Consider the following 21531-nt stretch of genomic DNA (forward strand, 5'->3'; position numbering starts at 1 on the left):
GTTGATGGGAGTTGAAGCTAGGTGCATGTAGGTGCGCTGAATGTCCTGTTTGGCTGTGGAAAGTTCTGACTAATTTCAGTCCAGATCCACCAAAGATCCCTCATTTAGACTGATGATCACAGAATCTAACACGGATATGCCTTTGCAGGGATAAATCTCACACTTGCCATTTTTATTTAATCTAAAAAAACACTATTTCTATAAGCCGTACCGATGGGTCAGGCTCCACCTGAACTGGAATGCGACCAGTGCCCGAGTGGAAAGGGAAATACGGAGGTGGTAAAGGCTTTAAACTAAGATGCTAGGGTCTACAGGAAATGAAACAATCTTGAATATAAATGAGACAGGAAAGGCAGAATGGGACAGATTAAACTAAGGAAGGACGTAGATGGCCAGAAAATAAATATAAAGTAATAAAACAAGAGTGTAAAAAGATGGTTACAAAAATGAAAAGACTAATTAAAATTGAGTTAAATTGTCTGTACAGCAATGCAGTGTCCATAATAAAACAGATGAGCATCAGGGCTGGGAATGAAACATCTGGAGCACAATTTCTGAACTCGCTACCACAAGGAGCAGTTCAGGCAAATAGTATAGATGCATTTAAGGAGAAGCTAGATATGCATATGAGAAGGGAATAGAGTGTTATGCTGATAGTTAGATGAGGAAGGATGGGCAGATATGCGAGTGGAGCATAAACGTCGGCATGGACTGGTTTGGCCGAATGGCCTATTATGTGCTCTATATTCTACTTAATTCTAAGCTCCTTTAACACAGCCATCTCGAAGTTAGCACAGAGGATCCTGCATTCCAAACGGTGCTACAACCTGTGTCAAACTCGATGAGATCTTGGGGCTGAAATTCAGCCTCCCAAAAAGGCCACTTACCGCCAGAAAGCGGCGGCCCCAGGCGGCAGAGTTGAGCGGCTGCCAACTTCCGGTCTAATGGCCGCCACGATCGAAATTCAGCGAGATATTTCTGGCGGTTCCCACTTCCGCCCCGCTGCTGCCGAGCGTCCGAAGCACGTCATCAAAGCGCGCACCACCGATCTCCCGCGAAATTTAGCCGCAATAATCCACGATCCACAGTGCGGCGTCCCCGACAGCTTTTTCTGTCGGTGCACGTTGCTTTGACTCTGTAAGCCATGGCAGCACAGCGGCCCTTAAAGGGGAGGGCACATTGTCATGACCGCCATGTTTTTTTTTGACGGCCGACTGCCAGGTCGGGCCAACAATTATGCCCCCGGGTTCGGCCGGAGCCGCCAACAAGCAGCCCGGCACCCTCTCTTGGGTGACAGGCCGCTGGCCCAGCCGAAACCCTCCCTGGTGGCCCAGTGGACCGAAGTTTCAAAGTGCTAAATGCTCACCCTTTAATGAAGGGGAGAGCGTGGTGACGCACATGCGTCATGAAGTCATCTCCACACCGCTGCTGACTGACAGCAGCTGAAACTCCATCCTGCCTCCACTTCCACCCCCAAGATGACCGACTTCCAGTCCGCTGCAAAAAAAGGACAAAGAGCTGAATATCGATCACGAGTCGACCTCATCCTACCCAGTGGAACACTTAAAAATAGTAAGTGCGCCAGGTTTCTGGCGAGCCTGAATGTCGGCTCCCTAGTCTTCATTTTACATTCAAAACGATCATGGCTGATCTGGCCGTGGACTCAGCTCCACTTATCCGCCTGCTCCCCATAACCCTTAATTCCCTTATTGGTTAAAAATCTATCTATCTGTGATTTGAATACATTCAATGAGCTAGCCTCAACTGCTTCCTTGGGCAGAGAATTCCACAGATTCACAACCCTCTAGGAGAAGAAATTCCTTCTCAACTCGGTTTTAAATTGACTCCCCCGTATTTTGAGTGTGCCCCCTAGTTCTAGTCTCCCCGACCAGTGGAAACAACCTCTCTGCCTCCATCTTGTCTATCCCTTTCATTATTTTAAATGTTTCAATAAGATCACCCCTCATCCTTTTGAACTCCAACGAGTAAAGACCCAGTCTATTCAATCTATCATCATAAGGTAGCCCCCTCATCTCCGGAATCAGCCTAGTGAATCGTCTCTGTACCCCCTCCAAGGCTAGTATATCCTTCCTTAAGTAAGGTGACCAAAACTGCATGCAGTACTCCAGGTGCGTCCTCACCAATACCCTGTACAGTTGCAGCAGGACCTCCCTGCTTTTGTACTCCATCCCTCTCGCAATGAAGGCCAACATTCCATTCGCCTTCCTGATTACCTGCTGCACCTGCAAACTAACTTTGGATCCCCAGGTCCCTCTGCACCGCAGCATGTTGTAATTTCTCACCATTCAAATAATATTCCCTTTTACTGTTTTTTTTTCCCCAAGGTGGATGACTTCACATTTTCCAACATTGTATTCCATCTGCCAAATCTTAGCCCATTCGCTTAACCTATCTAAATCTCTTTGCAGCCTCTCTGTGTCCTCTACACAACCCGCTTTCCCACTAATTTTTGTGTCATCTGCAAATTTTGTTACACTACACTCTGTCCCCTCTTCCAGGTCATCTATGTATATTGTAAAGAGTTGTGGTCCCAGCACCAATCCCTGTGGCACAACACTAACCACTAATTTCCAACCCGAAAAGGACCCATTTATCCCGAATCTCTGCTTTCTGTTAGCCAGCCAATTCTCGATCCATGCTAATACATTTCCTCTGACTCCGCGTACTTTTATCTTCTGCAGTAACCTTTTGTGTGGCACCTTATCGAATGCCTTTTGGAAATCTAAATACACCACATCCATCGGTACACCTCTATCCACCATGCTCGTTATATCCTCAAAGAATTCCAGTAAATTAGTTAAACATGATTTCCCCTTCATGAATCCATGTTGCGTCTGCTTGATTGCACTATTCCTATCTAGATGTCCTGCTATTTCTTGCTTAATGATAGCTTCAAGCATTTTTCCCACTACAGATGTTAAACTAACCGGCCTATAGTTACCAGCCTTTTGTCTGCCCCCTTTTTGCTGCTTTTCAATCCGCTGGTACCTCCCCAGAGTCCAGAGAATTTTGGTAGATTATAACGAATGCATCTGCTATAACTTCCGCCATTTCTTTTAATAACCTGGGATGCATTTCATCAGGACCAGGGGACTTGTCTACCTTGAGTCCCATTAGCCTGTCTAGCACTACCCCCCTAGTGATAGTGATTGTCTCAAGGTCCTCCCTTCCCACATTCACGTGACCAGCAATTTTTGGCATGGTTTTTGTGTCTTCCACTGTGAAGACAGAAGCAAAATAATTGTTTAAGGTCTCAGCCATTTCCACATTTCCCATTATTAAATCCCCCTTCTCATCTTCTAAGGGACCAACATTTACTTTAGTCACTCTCTTCCATTTTATATATCGGTAAAAGCTTTTACTATCTGTTTTTATATTTTGCTTGTACAACAGTGCAAAGAGAAGGAGTGCAGGGAGAAATCAGCCAGCGGCAATGCACTGTTTCTACATGTTTATTGACACAAACAGCAAAACAATTGAAAGATACCTGAATTGCAGGATTCATTTTGATTCAAGTGATAACATTAACAAATTAGGCCAATTTAAATCAAGCACATGTATGCCAATTATGATAATTAAACATTAGCCTACCCATACAATTAAAAACTGCAAGTCCGATACTGGTAAGACAATTATGAATCTTGATGTATCATGCTCTAAACCATGACGCTTTGCTCTTTGAAATGTTGATGTGCAGTCTTATATTCTGCTGAGAATAAATTAATGAAGTACAGTAGACTATATACATCTCATTTATAAATAGTAACAAAACAGACATTAAAGAAATAAGCCTGCATTTATATAGCCCCCTTCACATCCTCAAGATATCCCAAACTGCTTCACAACTAATGGTTTATTACAGTGCCTGTAATCATGCAGGCAAATGTGGCAACCCATTTATATACATTCATCATCATCGTCGGCAGTCCCTCGAAATTGAGCAAGACTCATTTCCACTCTAAAAGTAAGTTCTCAGGTGACTGTACAGTCCAATACGGGAATTACAGTCTCTGTCACAGGTTGAAGGAAAGGGTGGGTGGGGAGTCTGGTTTGCCACACGCTCCTTCTGCTGCCTGCGCTTGTTTTCTGCATGCTCCCGACAACGAGACTCGAAGTGCTCAGCGCCCTCCCGGATGCTCTTCCTTCTTTGGCCAGGGATTCCTAGATGACGGTGGGGATGTTGCACTGTACATTAACAAAACCACAATCTCCGTCCTTTGGATGAGACATTAAACTGAGGCCTCGTCTGCCTTCGCAGGTGGACGTAAAAGACCCCATGGCACTATTTTGAAGAAGTGCAGGGCAGTTATCCCTGGGGTCCAATATTTATCTCTCAATCATCATCATTAAAACACAGATTATCTGGTCATTAGCACATTGCTATTTGTGGGAACTTGCTGTGCGCAAATTGGCTGCTGTGTTTCCTACATTACAACAACACTTCAAACGTGGCTGTAAAGTGCTTTGGAATGTCTTGTGGTCGTGAAAGGCACTATAGGATTGCAAGTCTCTTTTCTATTTTCCAAATGAATGACCAGATAAGCTGGGGGGGGGGGGGGGGGTGGTGTTGGTTGACAGACATTGGAACTCCCCATATCTCATGTGCCCACAAATTAAGTTGGAAAAATCTTCAACGCAAAGGACTTAATGCACACTGCAAATTTACGGTTTGCTTCATCGAAGATTCTGAACCCTTGAGCAACTGGCAAATATAAACATACTGCAGGGTACACATGGCTATATAACTCAAAAATAGTCATTGACTACAACATTAGTCTGCAAAAATCATTGTGCATTTTGTTTGATAACCCCACGTAAGTAAATTTGAAATACTGAGTCTCACCCGCAGCTGACTAATTGCAACACAGTACCCTTTTCAGAAATTTACAACAAAATTAACCACGAATCAATGTCTTCAAGCCATCTTCCAGTCCCACCCACATCATTTTTCCCTTGTCCATATTGTGAGCATTTGGACATTCCTCGACACGAGGGCTGCTATTCAACTGCAAGCTTTGTTCTTGTTGTGATAGAATATCTTTCAAACGCAACTATAGCTGAGACCTGCAGGCCAAAAGATCCCACGTTCCATTCCCGGCCTCTGCTGAGTTGACCAAAGTGGGTCTCAGCACCTCTCGACAAGAAAACCAGCCCAAGTTCCGAACAGAGACTCCTGCTGGAACGTGCGTGTGTGGACAGGAGTGAGCTCAGATGAAATAATCCCCATAGTTAAATACTCTGCTAGCACCAAGTTCACATATGAAGGATAGGTGAGGTATCAGAAGGCAATCAGTAATCATGGAACCAACCCCACCAAGTTTGAACACTTTCAAGAAAGAAGAAAGACTTGCATTTATATAGTGCCTTTCACAACCACCAGGCGTCTCAATGTGCTCTCCAGCCAACTTGCGCACAGCCAACTTCCACTGATAATGACCAGATAATCTGATTTTGTTTTGTTGATTGTGGGATAAATATTGGCCAGGACACCGAGGATAACTCCCCTGCTCTTCTTCGAAATAGTGCCATGAGATCTTTTACATCCACTCAAGAGAGCAGACGGGGCTTCGGTTTAACGTCTCATCCGAAAGGCGGCACCTCCGACAGTGCAACACTGGAGTGTCAGCCTAGATTTATGCGCTCAAGTGTGGGACTTGAACCCACAGCCTTCATGACTCACAGGCGATTGTGCTACGCACTGAGCCACAGCGGACACACTGTGGAAACAAAATTAGAAATAATTGAGGGAAGAAAATGGGCCTGGAGACCCTACATGCTTCTAAACTGCAGTTATCAAAGAGTGATGAGCTTGCTTCAAAGTAGCGCCTACAGGTATAGTACAACCAGTTGGCAGGACACTTGTAGGAAGATGGCAGCAGCTTCTCTGGAGTAAGGATCCCCAATATTTAAATTTAATTTCATACCCAAAAGCTGCAGTTTCAATGTTGCAAATGATTAATTTTGAAATTTCACACACAAAACCTATTACTATAATATGAAATGTTGAGGATTTATTCTTAGCAACTCATCCTCACTTCACACCATCAATGCAAAGTAAAAACATCACCCCCCTACCCGCCAACAAAGATTAAGCAAACCATTTTTGGCCCAAACAAAAGAAGCGTACATGCCTAAGCAAGCGCTTCCCTCAGATTCTTTGCATCACTGAAATTAGGTGTAAAATAGAGGCACAAAAATAAATTAAGTGTGGGAGTGGGTGATGCTCTCTTAACAATCCTTTGAATGAACAAATGACTGTGAAACACCAACTATTTTAAAACCTGACATCAAATCTTAAAATCTCAGGATCCATTCTTACACGTTGAATCGTACTTTAAATGGAACCATTTAATAAAGGCAATTGTACAGAGGACTTTTTACTGTTTCACACTTACTCAAGCTAATTGAAGCTACCACAAGTGGTCTGAACTTCCAACTGCTTTTAGATTGTGCAAAGACCTGTGCTGGTAGTGCTGGCACCCAGCACAAGAGCCTTCCACCATTGGTTGCCACGATTTGCTAAGGCACACGGTCGGGAAGACAATTTTGTTTTATATAAACAGTGTTGTCCTGGCCGCTGGCTATAATGAACTCTGGCAAGTTTATCTGTAGGTTTCAGCCAGCTGTATGACTGGACACAAGGAGCCAGCATCCCTGCCGCCACAATATAAACACAGCTTTCGTTACTGAAAGCGGACTTGAGATATATTGCTGAGTACACGTGAATTCAATTCAGGATAGATGATGACTTAGCTGTTAGGAAATCTTTCTCATCCCTTGATACAAGAGTGTGTGCTTTAACCCAGGGCAATACTTGCGCATGGGTCACTTTTCTCCACTTGCCGTGCTTTGGTTGTCAAGTCATTCATTTATTTTCATGTTCTGCAGTTATTTGGTTTGCTGGATACAAAGTTAGAACAGCCAGATGGGAGGATTTTTTTTTTCATTTAAACACTTGAAATTGCTTGCATTTTTATTTCTCACAGGTTCATTAAATTCCACTCATGCCAAAAATGAGCATTCTGTTCCTGTTGTCTCCAAAAAAACATTCTCACTGTTGTTGAAGATGCAAAGAAAAACAGCAGCGTTCAAAGGTCTGTGATGTCACTGAGCCAACCTACAATAAGTGCACTCTGCATTTCTTACAAAAATCCAGCACCTCAGCCACCCCCGCCCCACCTTCATTACCACGTATTATAATTAATGTTGACACAAAGCATTCACCCACTCAGTAACAGCATCAATGCACATTTTCCGAATCCAGTGTACGTAGTTTAGATAGAAATGCTTTGACATATTTCAATTAGCTGTCAAAAAGCACAAGAATACTTCACAAAAATAGGTACATTACACACACACAGAATCTACTACTGTAGTTGAAGGAATAAAAGATTGGAGAGAATCAAGATGGCATGGTAATACAAGAGTAGATACTCGAAAAAGAAACACTACACAAGTAGAAATAGATAGCTCTCCTACAATCTATCGTTACATTCCAGGCGGTGAACGTAAATGTTTTATATGCTTTCTCTTACTAATAAAAATCATAAATATTATCCAGGTCACAATCAATTAGAGTGCACTATAACAAATGGTTATTGCATGTGTGCTGAATAATCGTGGTATCCCTGTGATGACAAGCAGCATTTCCTGGGTGGAGGAACAGATAGTACCCTTTATCAAGCGAGGAGAAAAAGTGTCAATGTGTCAAGAATAAAAAGGTTCTGTTAGATTAAAAATAGATTGTTATAGACAACACACAAGAACTGAAACTTGAGATATTGTCAACTGAAAATGTTTGAGAATCGTACAGTTGCTGGACACCAGATTGTATTTATATGCTGAAAAAGACTTCAATTAATACAACAATTGAATGCACTATGACCCAGTGCTATTTAAATCTCTTTCCCATACAAAGATTCTAGCTCCTGATTGAACTGTCTGCTGTATGACAATATAACATCGATCTGAGCTGATATTAAATCAGTCACAGGGTACGGTAGTATAATGGATATGTTACTGGACTAGTAATCCAGAAGCCTGGACTAATGATCTGGAGACACAAATTCAAATCTCACCACGGCAGCTGGGGAATTTAAAAATTCAGTTAATTTTTAAAATCTGGAATAAAAAGCTAGCATTAGTAATGGTAACGACTGTCGCTTGCCGGCGCCGCCAACATCCCGTAAATGAATTAAAAAGTCAAAGTGATGGGGGTTTTAAATGAAAGATGAGACCTGTAAAGTCAAAAACGTTGAAGTAGCTGTTGTAACATGTTGTACCACTGAGTGACTGCGACATGGTGTCGTTGATCTGAGCTGACCCAAGAGGGCAAGGAGGTGCCATGCAGAACGTTGCGCAGCGAGAAGAAAAATCTGTAGCAAAAGTCAACGTGTATCATCTAGTGACAGACACAAAAATGGCAAAGGTTGTAAAATGGTGTGTGGTGCGAGGGGAGAATTTGAAAGGGGGAAACGAAATAATGGAAAGGCGACTATTTTTAATAAATCAAAATGTCCTTGCTGAAAAAGTGCCAAAATTTAACAGGTTCATTTGGCAAAATGCAGATGAGGCAGCATAGACGAAGCATGCCAAGATATAGTAAATGTGTCAGTACAAGAGTGAGATGATGTCATTATGTTTCACATTGAAAGCAAACACACTGCCTGTCACTGAATAGCTATTGTGGACATCATCTCAAGATCAGACATAACAGCTTGCTTAACCAAACAAGATTAACCAAAGGGGAAATGGATCTCAAGGACTGAATAAAGATGGGCCAGCGACAGAAAATAACATGAAACTTAATGGCAAATGTTGGCCACACCAACATTTTGAATTATAGTGTTAATGCTCAAGAACTATATCCGGAGAAAACAGAGAACGGATAAATGTTGATGCGGCTAATCACCAGAGTAAAGCATGACAGGAAAATTAAAGCTACTCTGGATTGACTACGCCATAGTATCTGTAGGTGGTATAGGTGTGTGCCTTATTTCTATCATAAACATAATATAAAGAATAGAGCATAAAAAAGTATTTCAACCCATCAAATTTCCCCAAGTTTATATTATGGACTCTACCCCATCCATTTAACCAATTGAGGGGAAAGTGCTGCATAAATATTCCCTATCCCCAAAGGTAATAAAGCAAAATTCTAGACATTTCATTCAAGATGACCTCTCAGACCATCTCCAATAGCACAAATACCGCCTCTGAGTATTTGATCATTGCAGGCTATCCTGATCCCATAACCTCCAAACCAGGTGTTCATCCAGCACTTTTTTATTTGAAGGAGTTGTTCAACACAGGTATTTGCTGGGATCCATTTCACAGTTCCATTCTTGTGTGTGTTGTGTGTTCTTTTAGTCTTGATTCAAGCTTCTGAATATTAAACCCAGAATCATCATGTGCACATCAATATTATCCTTTCTGCCCATTTTAAAGACCTGCACTATGAATCCTCTCAAATCACTTCTTTCCCACTAAAAATATGTTCATCTCTGCAGGTCGTGCCTCATAATTTAGAGTCCCAAGTCTAAGAACTACCTTTGTCGCTCTTTGAAACTTCTCCAACGTGCCAATTTTCTGTTGACTGCAGAACACCAGAAGTTGCACATAATATTCCAAAAGCAGCTTGTTGATTTATCCCTACGCAAAGGGACCATTTTGAAATAGGGCCTCCTTATTGTGTCTTGTCCATTTCCTTGCATTTATTAACATTAAAACCCATTTGTCATTCCTTAACCCATTCTACTCATCACCCTTGTATTTGTCACTTGGTTACATAGCTTATCAAAAAGCTGTTTTTACACGTTTCCTTCAAGTCATTTATGAATAGTATAGTTTCATAAAAAAGGAATGTCTTACAAATGTAATTGTATTTTTTGAAGAAGTTACAAAGTCTAGTAGACTTCCAAAAAGCTTTTCATAAGGTACCACACAAGACTAAAGTGTCTGGTATCAGTGGTAATATATTGGGCCCAAGTTTCCACACGATAAAAAACGGGCGCCCCTCCGAGCTGGGTGCCCGTTTTTCGCGCCTAAAACGGCGCCGTAAAAAAAACTCGATTCTGGAGAGCCCTGCAGCTCCTTGTCTGTTTGGCGCGGCGCCCAGGGGTGTGGAGCCGACACTCGCGCCGATTTTGTAAGTGGGAGGGGGCGGGTACTATTTAAATTAGTTTTTTTTCCTGCCGGCAACGCTGTGCATGCGCGTTGGAGCGTTCGCGCACGCGCAGTGTGAAGGAAACATTGGCACTCGGCCATTTTTGTAGTTCTTTGTAGCTGTTTAGTTTTTAAACATTTTTTAATAAAAGCACATTAGCACTGAGAAGGCTGCAGGAAGCCTCAGAAAGTTGAGGCAGCCGTTTCCCGACGACCTCCCCCTTTTGCCGTCGGGAAATGGCTCCTCAATTTCTGAGGCTTCCTGCAGCCTTCTGTCTCCTTCCCTCCCTCCCTCCCTCCCTCCCGCCGTCTGGAACGGCTTCCTCCTCCCCGCCCCCGCTGCGTTCGGTCGGTTGGGCCCGCACTCTCCCCCCCCCCCCCCCCCCCCCCCCCCCATCCCCCCTGCGTTCGGTCGCTCGCCCGCCGTCTGGAACGGCTTCTCCCCCCCCCCCCCCCCGCCCCGCGTTCGGTCGGTCGGTTGGGTCCCTCCCCGCCGTCTGGAACGGCTTCCTCCCCTGCGTTCGGTTGGTTGGTTCCCTCCCGCCCGCCGTCTGGAACAGCTTCCTTCCCCCTCCCCCCCGCGTTCGGTTGGTTCCCTTCCGCCCGCTGTCTGGAACGGCTTCCTCCCCTGCGTTCGGTCGGTTCCCTCCCTCCCGCCTGCCGTCTGGAACGGCTTCCTCCCCCCCCCGTATTTGGTTGGTTCCCTCCCACCCGCCGTCTGGAACGGCTCTCCCCCCCCCCCCCCCCCCCCCCGGTTCGGTCGGCGGTCGGTTCCCTCCCGCCGTCTGGAACGGCTTCCTTTCCCCCCCCCCCGCGTTCGGGAACGGCTGCCTCGTTTTGTGAGGCTTGCTGCAGCATTCTCCCTGGCTGAAGCACTTTCACACAGGTAGGAAGATGGTTTATTTAATCTTTTCTTTGCTTATAAATTTTTATTCAGGTTGGATTTATTTGTATAATATTTGTGTAATATTTGTGTAAGTATAAATAAGGATTTATTGTAGAATTTAATGACTTCCCTTCCCCCCCCCCACCTCCCCACCTCGTTCTGGACGCCTAATTTGTAACCTGCGCCTGATTTTTTAATGTGTAGAACAGGTTTTTTCAGTTCTACAAAAATCTTCACTTGCTCCATTCTAAGTTAGTTTGGAGTACGTTTTCACTGTGGAAACTTTGAAATCAGGTGTCAGTGGCCGGACACGTCCCCTTTTGAAGAAAAAATTATGTTCCAAAGTGGAACTGTTCTACCTGACTAGAACTGCAAAAAAAAATGTGGAGAATTGCGATTTCTAAGATAGTCCGTTCTCCACCAGTTGCTCCTAAAAATCAGGCGCAAATCATGTGGAAACTTGGGCCCATTGAGCTAGATTGAGAACTGGCTGGCAGCACATAGGCAAAACGTACTTTTGAATGGATTTGGATCTGTTTGGAAACCAGACATCAGATGATGAAGGGAACAGATTGTGTTCCAGTTGACAGTTTGTTCCAATTAAATAGGTTAGGGAGGACCAAGGGTCACAATTATAAGTTGTGTAAAGCCAGGTCGCGGATAAATGTCAGGAAGTGGTTCTTTTCCCAGAGAGTGAACCTGTGTTAACTCAGACAGTGTCAGCTGTGGCTCAGTGGGTAACATTCTCACCTGAGTCAGAAGGCTGTGGGTTCAAGTCCTACTCCAGGCACTTGAGCACAAAAAAAATCTAGGCTGACAGTCCAGTGCAGTGCTGAGGGAGTGCTGCATTGTTGGAGGTGCCATCTTTCGGATGAGACGTTAAACCAAGGCCCCGTCAAGTGGACGTAAAACATTCCATGGCTCTATTTCGAAGAAAAGCAGGGGAGTTATCCCTGGTGTCCTGGCCAATATTCATCTCTCAATCAACATAACAAAAAAAACAGATTATCTGGTCATTATCCCATTGCTGTTTGTGGGAGTTTGTGCGCAAATTGGCTGCTGCTTTTCTTACATTACAACAGTGACTATACTCCAAAAGTACTTCATTGGCTGGAAAACGCTTTGAGACGTCCGGTGGTCATGAAAGGCACTATATAAATCCAAGTCTTTCTTTCTTTCTCTGGAATAGGCTGCCGTTTCGTACCGTGGGCGCCGATTCACTGAATCCCTCCTTTCTCTCGAAAAGCTGAGAGGTGACCTAATAGCGGTCTTTAAAATTATGAAGAATTTGATACAGTAGACATAGAGAAGATGTTTCCATTTAAAAGAAAATCCAAAATTAGGGACCATAAATAAGTGTGAGGTGGTGCAATATCGTAGAAGGAATAATGAGACCACCTACTCCTTGGAAAATAAGAACCTAAATGGGATAGAGGCACAAAGGCATCTGGGGTACAGATAGGCAAATCATTAAAAGTAGCAACACAGGTTAACAAAGCCATAAAAAGTGCAAACAAAGTACAGGGGTTAATTTCTAGAGGAACAGAATTGAAAAGTAGAGAAGTTATGTTAAACTTATATAGAACTTTGGTTGGCGTATTTCAAAAAGGATATAGAAAGTGCAGAAAAGATTTACAAGGATGATATCAGAACTGAGAAAGTACAACCATCAGGAAAGTCTGAACAGGCTGGAGCTCTCTTCTCTAGAAAAGCTGAGAGGTGACCCGACAGAGGTCTTTAATACGAAGGAGTTTGTTAGGGTAAATGTAGAGAAGATGTCTCCATTTATGGGGGCATCCAAAACTAGGGGCCATAAATATAAAACAGTCACAAATAAATCCAATAAGGCATTCAAGAGAAACTTCTTTACTCAGAATGTGGTGAAAATGTGGAACTCGCTACCACATGGAGTGGTTGAGGCGATTAACATTGATGCATTTAAGAGAAAGCCAGACAAGTACATGAGGGAGAAAGGCTTAGAAAGATGTGCTGATAGGATGAGATGAGGTAAGGTAGGAGCAGGCTCGTGTGGAGCATAAACACCAAAATAGGCTTGAATGGGCTGTTTCTGTGCTGTAAAATCTATGCAATACTTTGTATTTAGTGAGATGCTATATCTGTAAAGTTGCAGAGTTATTAAATGAATAGGATTAAATACATTTGGGAAACATTGAAACCTACTTTAATAAACTTCAGATGTAAGACAGTGTGGAGGTATGAACCTGGCAATTATAGTGCAGTTAGCTTCATTTCTGTCATGGGGAAAATACTTAATTGCGTTATGTGGGATACTATCAGTGCTCATTTAAAGAACTGGGAGACCATACGGTGTAGTCAGCATGGATTTAGAAGTGACGGGTTATGCTTCGCTAATCTGCCAGAATTCTTTTGCGGCAGTAACTAAACTTGTGGATGAGTGCTGGCCAGTGGACCTAATTTGCTCTTGGATTTTCAGAAGGCATTTAATGAAAGTTACGGTTTGTGGAATTAATGACAAATTAGCGAGCTGGATTGAAATCTAGTGTGGCAGTGGGCCACAAAACGTGATAATGAATGGAAATAATACTGCCTCGGAGGAGTAACGTGGATTTTCCCAAATGTGTCATTTGGGACCCTTGTTGTTGTGAACATACGAACAATGATGGACAGGTAAAGTCCCTCTGATTCATCCAGCCTGTCCCACCCCTCCCGAACCCATGTGATCTGCTGGGAGAGGCAAAAAAAACAGATTAAAAACCCCAGGCCAGTTGGGAGGAAAAGAAAATCTGGGAAATTCCTCTCCGACCAATCTAGGTGATCAAAACTAGTGCAGGAGATCACTATAACTCTGAATTCCCTGAAGTACATTACCTTTTAGAAGAGGTGATGTCCACCCCAACCAGAAAAAGGTCCAGCTTTCGCTTGAAATATCAAAAATAAAATTCATTTGCCATTTACACAGCCATTCTTCAAGTTTGTTAATGTCTTACTGTATATACCCACCAGTTTGGTGCCATCCACAAATTTTGATATAGTACTTATGATTCCCAAGCCCAAATAATTTATATAAATGGTGAACAATAGCGATTCCAGCACCAGTCCCTTTGGAACACAAGTTCCCACTTTCCACCAGTCTGAGTAACTATCTTTAACCCATACACTCTTAAATTCTATTCTGTGGTCAGTTTGCTATCCATTCTTCTACTTGTCCCCCGACTCCACATGCTCTGACCATAGTCATCAGCAATGTTCCCTTTCATTTTTTCCTCCTGTGCGGGCCCTTTAAATGTGCTGCGCGGCTGCGCATGCATGGTATCTCATCCAGCGACGGCGGCTGGTGAGCAACCTGTGCGGGACATCGCGATTGAAAACAATGGTCACGAGTCTGAAATGTGGTACCTTATTGAAGGCCTTTTAAAAGTTAATATATATTACATCCATTGCATTATTCTTGACTACTCTGTTACTTCTTCAAAGAATTCAGTAACGTTGGTCATAGCATAACCTTTCCTTTTAAAATCCGTGCCAACTATTCTTTATTATACCATCGGTTTCTCGATGTTTTTCTATAACATTTTTGAGTAAAGATTCCTGTCACGGACATTAAGCTAACTGGTCTATAGTTCCCTGGATTTGTCATATATATTACATATGCTCTTCTTCCAATGTCATGTCCACCTTGTTGTGGCTCCCTGGTGAAAACTGAGGCAAAGTAACTATTCAATATTTCAGTCATTTCACTGTCATTACCCGTTAGTTTATTTTGTGCATCCCTTAGTGGCCCCTATCCCTATCTTGATTTTCCTTTTGTTATTTATGGGTCTATTGAATAAATTACTATTTCTATTTGTATTCTTTGATAATTTCATTTTGTAAATCCGTTTGCCTTCCCAACTGTTTTTTGTCTTCTTTCCAAATGTTTTCATGTTCTTTTTTGTCATCCTCTCCTTTATTGTCGATGTACTTAGAGTATACTGCTTTCTATAGTTTCAAATTTACATTTATTTCTATATTCATTATTGTATCTCATTATTGGTTACTTTGTTCTTGTGTGAGGACACAAAAAATCTGCAAAGTGAGTGGGCAAAAATTTGGCAGATAGAGTATAATGTTGGAAAGTGTGACGCTGTGCTCTTTGGCAGAAAAAAATCCAAGCGCAAGTTATTATTTAAATGGAGAAAAATTGCAAGTGCTGCAGTACAGAGGGACCTGGGGGTACTTTTGCATGAAACACAAAAGGTTAGTATGCAGGTACAGCAAGTGATCAGGAAGGCCAATGGAATCTTGGCCTTTATTGCAAAGGGGATGGAGTATAAAAGCAGAGAAGTCTTGCTACAGTTATACAGAATATAGCTGAGGCCAATCAAATGGCAACAGCACGTCACAAATTAAATCATCAGTCAATGGGCTCACGCTGATTTATTACCTGCAATGCTAGCCAACCGGTTTGGAGATACTGCTCAACAACCTAGAAGCAATGGTTCGGCTGATCTCATTTGCTCTTCACCAGCCCAAAGCCGCAAAATGAGAATAGATAGAATAGTTGCATGTTCACTGGGATGACCAATAGCACAAAAGTCATCTTGAATACCAACACGACTATTCTTTGAACCATCTGATCAACATGTTTTCCAGTCTAAGTAGATTGATTGATTCTACTAATGCACTATAGTAGCAAAGCAGAGCGTCATTTAGTCTTCAAATTGCATTAGGAATGGCTTAAATATTAAAATAATTGAACATTCTTTGTTGAATACCAAAGCTATCCATCAAGGGTTGGAGCAAAATGAATACACAAGACATTACATTGACTTTTATATTAATGACGAATAGGTCAGGAACACCATTTGTTCCTGAACTGTCATATTCTTACTCATCATTATCAAAGTTAGAAACTAAACAGCACTTGGAAATAGTCATGATTCTTCGGAATTCTCTACCCCAGAGAGCTGTGGAGGCTGGGTCATTGAATATATTTAAGGTGGAGATAGACAAATTTTTGAACGATAAGGGGGTCAAGGGTTATGGGGAGCGGGCAGGGAAGTGCAGTTGAGGAAAGATTAGATCAGCCATGATCTTATTGAATGGCGGAGAAGGCTCGAGGGGCCATATGACCTACTCCTATACCTATTGCTTATGTTCTTCGGTAACTCTACAGATATCTCTGGGTGCACTCCAGGTGAAAGATAACCAAAAACCAGGCAGGCCGTTGCTCGATCAATCAGGGTTTTACTCATACCTTGCACACAGACACATACGACAAAGCTCCTGCCCCACTACATTGTTGAACTTTGTGAGTGAATAAGGTGCAAGTACAAAATGCCTACATTTGCAAAAAGAAATGAAATCAAGTTGGTTCCAAAGTACTCCTGCATTCTGGAAAGATACATTTTGAGCATTACCAAGTTTATGAGGCACATTTTTAATGTTTGAGAGTATCTGCAATACAGCCTTTAAACATAAGCTGAAAGCTGACATTTTTATGGCCATTTTTCCATATTCATTTAGTTGCTCTGTGGGATCAATCGTTAACAAAGTTCAAACTGTTCTATTTCGAATAACAATCCTTTTCCTTTAAAGCGCTGTAGTGCATTACTATTGTTTTATGAAACCCACTCAAAAATTCTGCACAAATGCAAAAATGTCACACCCCATCTGTCCACAGACAAGCTGGATTATAAAAACATACCAATCTGCCTCTATTGGAAAATCTAAGGTAGACTAGTTCATGAGTACCTCAGCTATTGGGCCATCCCAAGTCTCCACAACTCTCACTCTATTATCTGAACTGATCATTATATAGTGTTTTGAAAATATTCAGAAAGTCCAATGTTTTGAAAAATTGTACTTTACTGCTAACATATGAAGGTGAATACCTAACTGTAAAAGGTACAGTAGAGATGTGTCAGCTATGGCTCAGTGGGTAGCACTCTCGCCTCTGAGTCAGAGGTTGTGGGTTCAAGTCCCACTCCAGAGACTTGATCACAAAAATCTAGGCTGACACTCAAGTGCAGTACTGAGGGAGTGCTGCACTGTCAGAGGTGCTGTCTTTTAGATGAGACACTAAGCCGAGGCCCGTCTGCACTCTCAGGTGGATGTAAAAGATCCCATGGCACTATTGCGAAGAGCAGGGAATTTCTCCCCGGTGTCCTGGCCAATATTTATCCCTCAATCAACATCACTAAAAACAGATTATTGCTTATTATCACGTTGTTGTTTGTGGGAGCTTGCTGTGCGCTAATTGGCTGCCGCGTTTCCTATATTACAACAATGACAACACTTCAAAAGTACTTCATTGGCTATAAAGCGCTTTGGGACGTCCAGAGATCATGAAAGGTGTTGTATAAATGTAAGGTTTTTTTATATCTTCATTCCTCAAGGTACAGATAGAAGCAATTTGTGATAAAGCTCCTCTGTACCATACATCAATCTTAAAAATGTTTCCTCATCCCTCACACCCCAAAAGGTCTCAAATGGGATTTATTACAGAAACTGCTCGACCATGGTCAGCACTATCAAGAACCTCAAATACAAGCTTTGTTTACAAATGGGAAACGGACTTCCCTCCAGCAATCATGGAACCAGACACTCACAGGGCAGAGTGCAATTCAACACCGCATTAAAAACGAAAGCTATATTAAGAAGGACTTGACAACACCTATAAACACGGTTCTGAAAAGAGACAGATGGCGTTTGAAACATACTGCAAGTCAGGAAATATTTCACACAATCAGGGGCTGCCAGCACTTTCTTGCATGAAAGAGATGCGACAAATTTATGTTTGTGGTCAATTTAAATTTGGAGAAAATTAAATAAGCAAAGACTAAATTTGACAGGGAGAATTTCCTGATACACTGTTGGGGGAACGTAACATAACCATCACCATTATGACAGGATATTCAACAGCTACACATTTTACAATAAAAAGCTTGATCTATGTCCCAGAACATGTTATTAAAATATACATAAAATTCAAGTCTGCAGCCAAATTCTATTTGCCTTAAAACAAATAACATCAAACTTTCAAACTACAATATTTCTGGCCTTATTAAAATAACATTTTAAAATGAAATAGAATTGTAACTCAATTAAAAATGTAGGACTGAATCTTTCATTGCATTTTCCACTAGCTAAAACTCAACTACCTGTAAAACAACCACCTTCTGGGATAAACCTCCTTTTATCATTTCTACCTCAACACAACCGGAATAAAGATGTAATTCGCCTACATTGCTGATCGCTGTATTACATGTAATACTGAAAACCGCAAACAAAGGATTGGGGGGGGGGGGGGGGGGGAAAGAGAGGGAGGAATGGAGTAAATTCGATAACTCAACCGTGTAACAAGAAGCTGGGACGCAACCTCCATCAAGAAAATAGTCTCCATTTGCGTCTCAACAACTAACAAGGAATTTAAAATAAGATCGACCATCTATTCCAAGTGTTAAAATGAAAATAAATATATGCGTGCGATGTATACAAAAACAGCGATTCGTTTGCAATTATGGACGCTGTCAGATTCAAAGGGTTCTACAATACCACTTTTCATTGAAACAGCGAGGAATGACATTCGCCGTGCATCGAGGCTCTATTGTAGGTCTCCTAAAATCTTGTTTGAAATGGAGAGACGCTGCCGAAATTCGAGCGTTCGCCTTTACCTTCCCATCAGATTGTAAGTGACACCAACAAAAGAATCTCTTAAAATGATGGGGGCCAGAGCAGGCGAGATACCGAGGAACAATAACCAGAGGAGGAACTGTCAAAATGCAGATTAAAAAGGCAAGACTCCCAACAACCAAATATCAATAGCAAAGAAACTCAAGAGTTTTACACAGCCCAAATATATATGGATAGATTTTTTTTTGAAAACAATTCCAATAAAAGATCATATCACTGTGGAAACCTCTTGCTGTGCCCTTGGATTGTGGCGAGGGGGTTATTTGCTGCCCCAAAACACAAGGCTGCTGGGATCGAGGCCAGTTCACACAATTACTGCACAGAGTAAACATGTTGCAAGCAATATGGACAGACCGGGCTCCACTGCAATCGCAACAGTGCTCTGGACATATCGCCAATCTCTCCATCTTACTGCAGCTGGGCATTGGAGGGACAAACCCCGGGGAGAGAGCCCGACACACTACCCGGGAGAGGGGGGGAGGGATAAACACCCGGAAGAGGGGGGGGGAGATAAACACCCGGGAGAGGAGGAGGGGATAAACACCCGGGAGAGGGGGGGGATAAATACCCGGGAGAGGAGGGGGGGGATAAACACCCGGGAGAGGAGGGGGGGGGATAAACACCCGGGAGAGGAGGGGGGGGGATAAACACCCGGGAGAGGAGGGGGGGGGATAAACACCCGGGAGAGGAGGGGGGGGATAAACACCCGGGAGAGGAGGGGGGGGAGATAAACACCCGGGAGAGGAGGGGGGGGGGAGATAAACACCCGGGAGAGGAGGGGGGGGAGATAAACACCCGGGAGAGGAGGGGGGGGAGATAAACACCCGGGAGAGGAGGGGGGGGATAAACACCCGGGAGAGGAGGGGGGGGATAAACACCCGGGAGAGGAGGGGGGGAGATAAACACCCGGGAGAGGAGGGGGGGAGATAAACACCCGGGAGAGGAGGGGGGGAGATAAACACCCGGGAGAGGAGGGGGGGAGATAAACACCCGGGAGAGGAGGGGGGGAGATAAACACCCGGGAGAGGGGGGGGGATAAACACCCGGGAGAGGAGGGGGGGAGATAAACACCCGGGAGAGGAGGGGGGGAGATAAACACCCGGGAGAGGGGGGTGTGGAGATAAACACCCGGGAGAGGGGGGGGGAGATAAACACCCGGGAGAGGGGGGGGGGAGATAAACACCCGGGAGAGGGGGGGGGGGAGAGATAAACACCCGGGAGAGGGGGGGCGGGGATAAACACCCGGGAGAGGGGGGGCGGGGATAAACACCCGTGGACGGGTCTCTCTCTCCCTCTGTCCTTGTGTCATCTCCAGCTGTAAACACAGGCCGGGTTTGTCGGGGTGGAAGCCGGGGCCTGAGGTAACCAGGGCGACCCCCGACCCCCGGCCCTCCCTCACTCATTCATTCATTCATTCACTCACTCACTCACTCACTCACTCACCTGTCCTCCGACCCCGCTCCGCGGTACCCGGTACACGAGTGAGGCGGCGGCGGGCCCCGGTGCGCGGGAGTGCGGGGAGAAACAACAACAACAACACCGGCGTCCGCTCCCCCACCGGCAGCGCGTCTTCCCTCTCAGCAACTGCGCAAAGTCAGCGTCAGGCGTGCGTGCGCGCTCACCCCCTCCCTCCAACCGCGTCGACGTGCTCGCCACTCACGCGCGCCTGCACCCTCCCCACATTCCAAGCCCTCCCCTCCCACTCTGTCCCAGGCCCCATGTGTATGTATTGTTGCACAGTCCTATTCGGCAGACAGCAGGATTTGTCAGGCAACCAGAAATTATAAACAGTTCTTTTTTTAATTCGTTCCTGGGGATGTGGGTAGTATTTAAAGAAAAGAAAGACTTGCATTTATATAGCGCCTTTCATAGAAACATAGAAAATAGGTGCAGGTGTAGGCCATTCGGCCCTTCAATCCTGCACCACCATTCAATAAGATCATGGCTGATCATTCACCTCAGTACCCCTTTCCTACTTTCTCTCCATACCCCTTTAGCCGTAAGGGCCATATCTAACTCCCTCTTGAATATATCTAACGAACTGTCCTCAACAACTCTCTGCGGTAGAGAATTCCACAGGCTCACAACTCTCTGAGTGAAGTGGTTTCTCCTCATCTCGGTCCTAAATGGCTTACCCCTTATCCTTAGACTGTGACCCCTGGTAATTCACGATCCACCGGACGTCCCAAAGCATTTTACAGCCACTTAAGTATTTTAAGCCGGTGAAGTACTTTTTGGAGTATGGTCGCTGTTGCAATGCGGGGAAACGCGGAGCCAATTTGCGCACAAGCAAACTCCCACACACACCATCGTAGACAGTCCCTCGGAATCAAGGAAGACTTGCTTCCACTCCAAAAATGAGTCCTTAGTGGCTGAACAGTCCAATACAAGAACCACAGTCCCTGTCATTGGTGGGACAGATAGTCGTTGAGGAAAAGGGTGGGTGGGACTGGTTTGCCGTACGATCTTTCCGTTGCCTGTGCTTGATTTCTGCATGCTCTCGGCGATGAGACTCGAGGTGCTCAGCGCCTGCCCGGATGCACTTTCTCCACTTAGGGCAGTCTTTGGAGGGGACTCCCAGGTGTTGGTGGGGTTGTTGCACTTTATCAGGGAGGCTTTGAGGGTGTCCTTGTAACGTTTCCTCTGCCCACCTTTGGCTCGTTTGCCGTGAAGGAGTTCCAAGTAGAGCGCTTGCTTTGGGAGTCTCGTGTCTGGCATGCGAAGAATGTGGCCTGCCCAGTGGAGCTGATCAAGTGTGGTCAGTGCTTCAATGCTGAGGATATTGACCTGGTTGAGGACGCTAA

The 21531-nt window shown here is 44.1% G+C and overlaps 1 protein-coding gene across 5 annotated transcripts in view; it reads right to left on the reverse strand.

Moving 5' to 3' along the window:
• Positions 1–20308, reverse strand: part of mapk8a (mitogen-activated protein kinase 8a) — a 133126-nt gene extending 112818 nt beyond the window's left edge. For 4 of the 5 annotated variants that reach the window (XR_011588358.1, XM_070865760.1, XM_070865757.1 and 1 more), the window contains exon 1: positions 20171–20308. The gene's annotated coding sequence lies outside the window, so the exon portion shown is untranslated. Of the gene's footprint in view, positions 1–11821; positions 11995–20170 lie in introns of all 5 variants that reach the window. The other variant, XM_070865758.1, reaches the window with a different exon arrangement.
• Positions 20309–21531: the final 1223 nt, after the last annotated feature.

Source organism: Pristiophorus japonicus, chromosome 22, assembly GCF_044704955.1.
Source record: "Pristiophorus japonicus isolate sPriJap1 chromosome 22, sPriJap1.hap1, whole genome shotgun sequence".
NCBI classification, from domain to species: Eukaryota; Metazoa; Chordata; class Chondrichthyes; family Pristiophoridae; genus Pristiophorus; species Pristiophorus japonicus.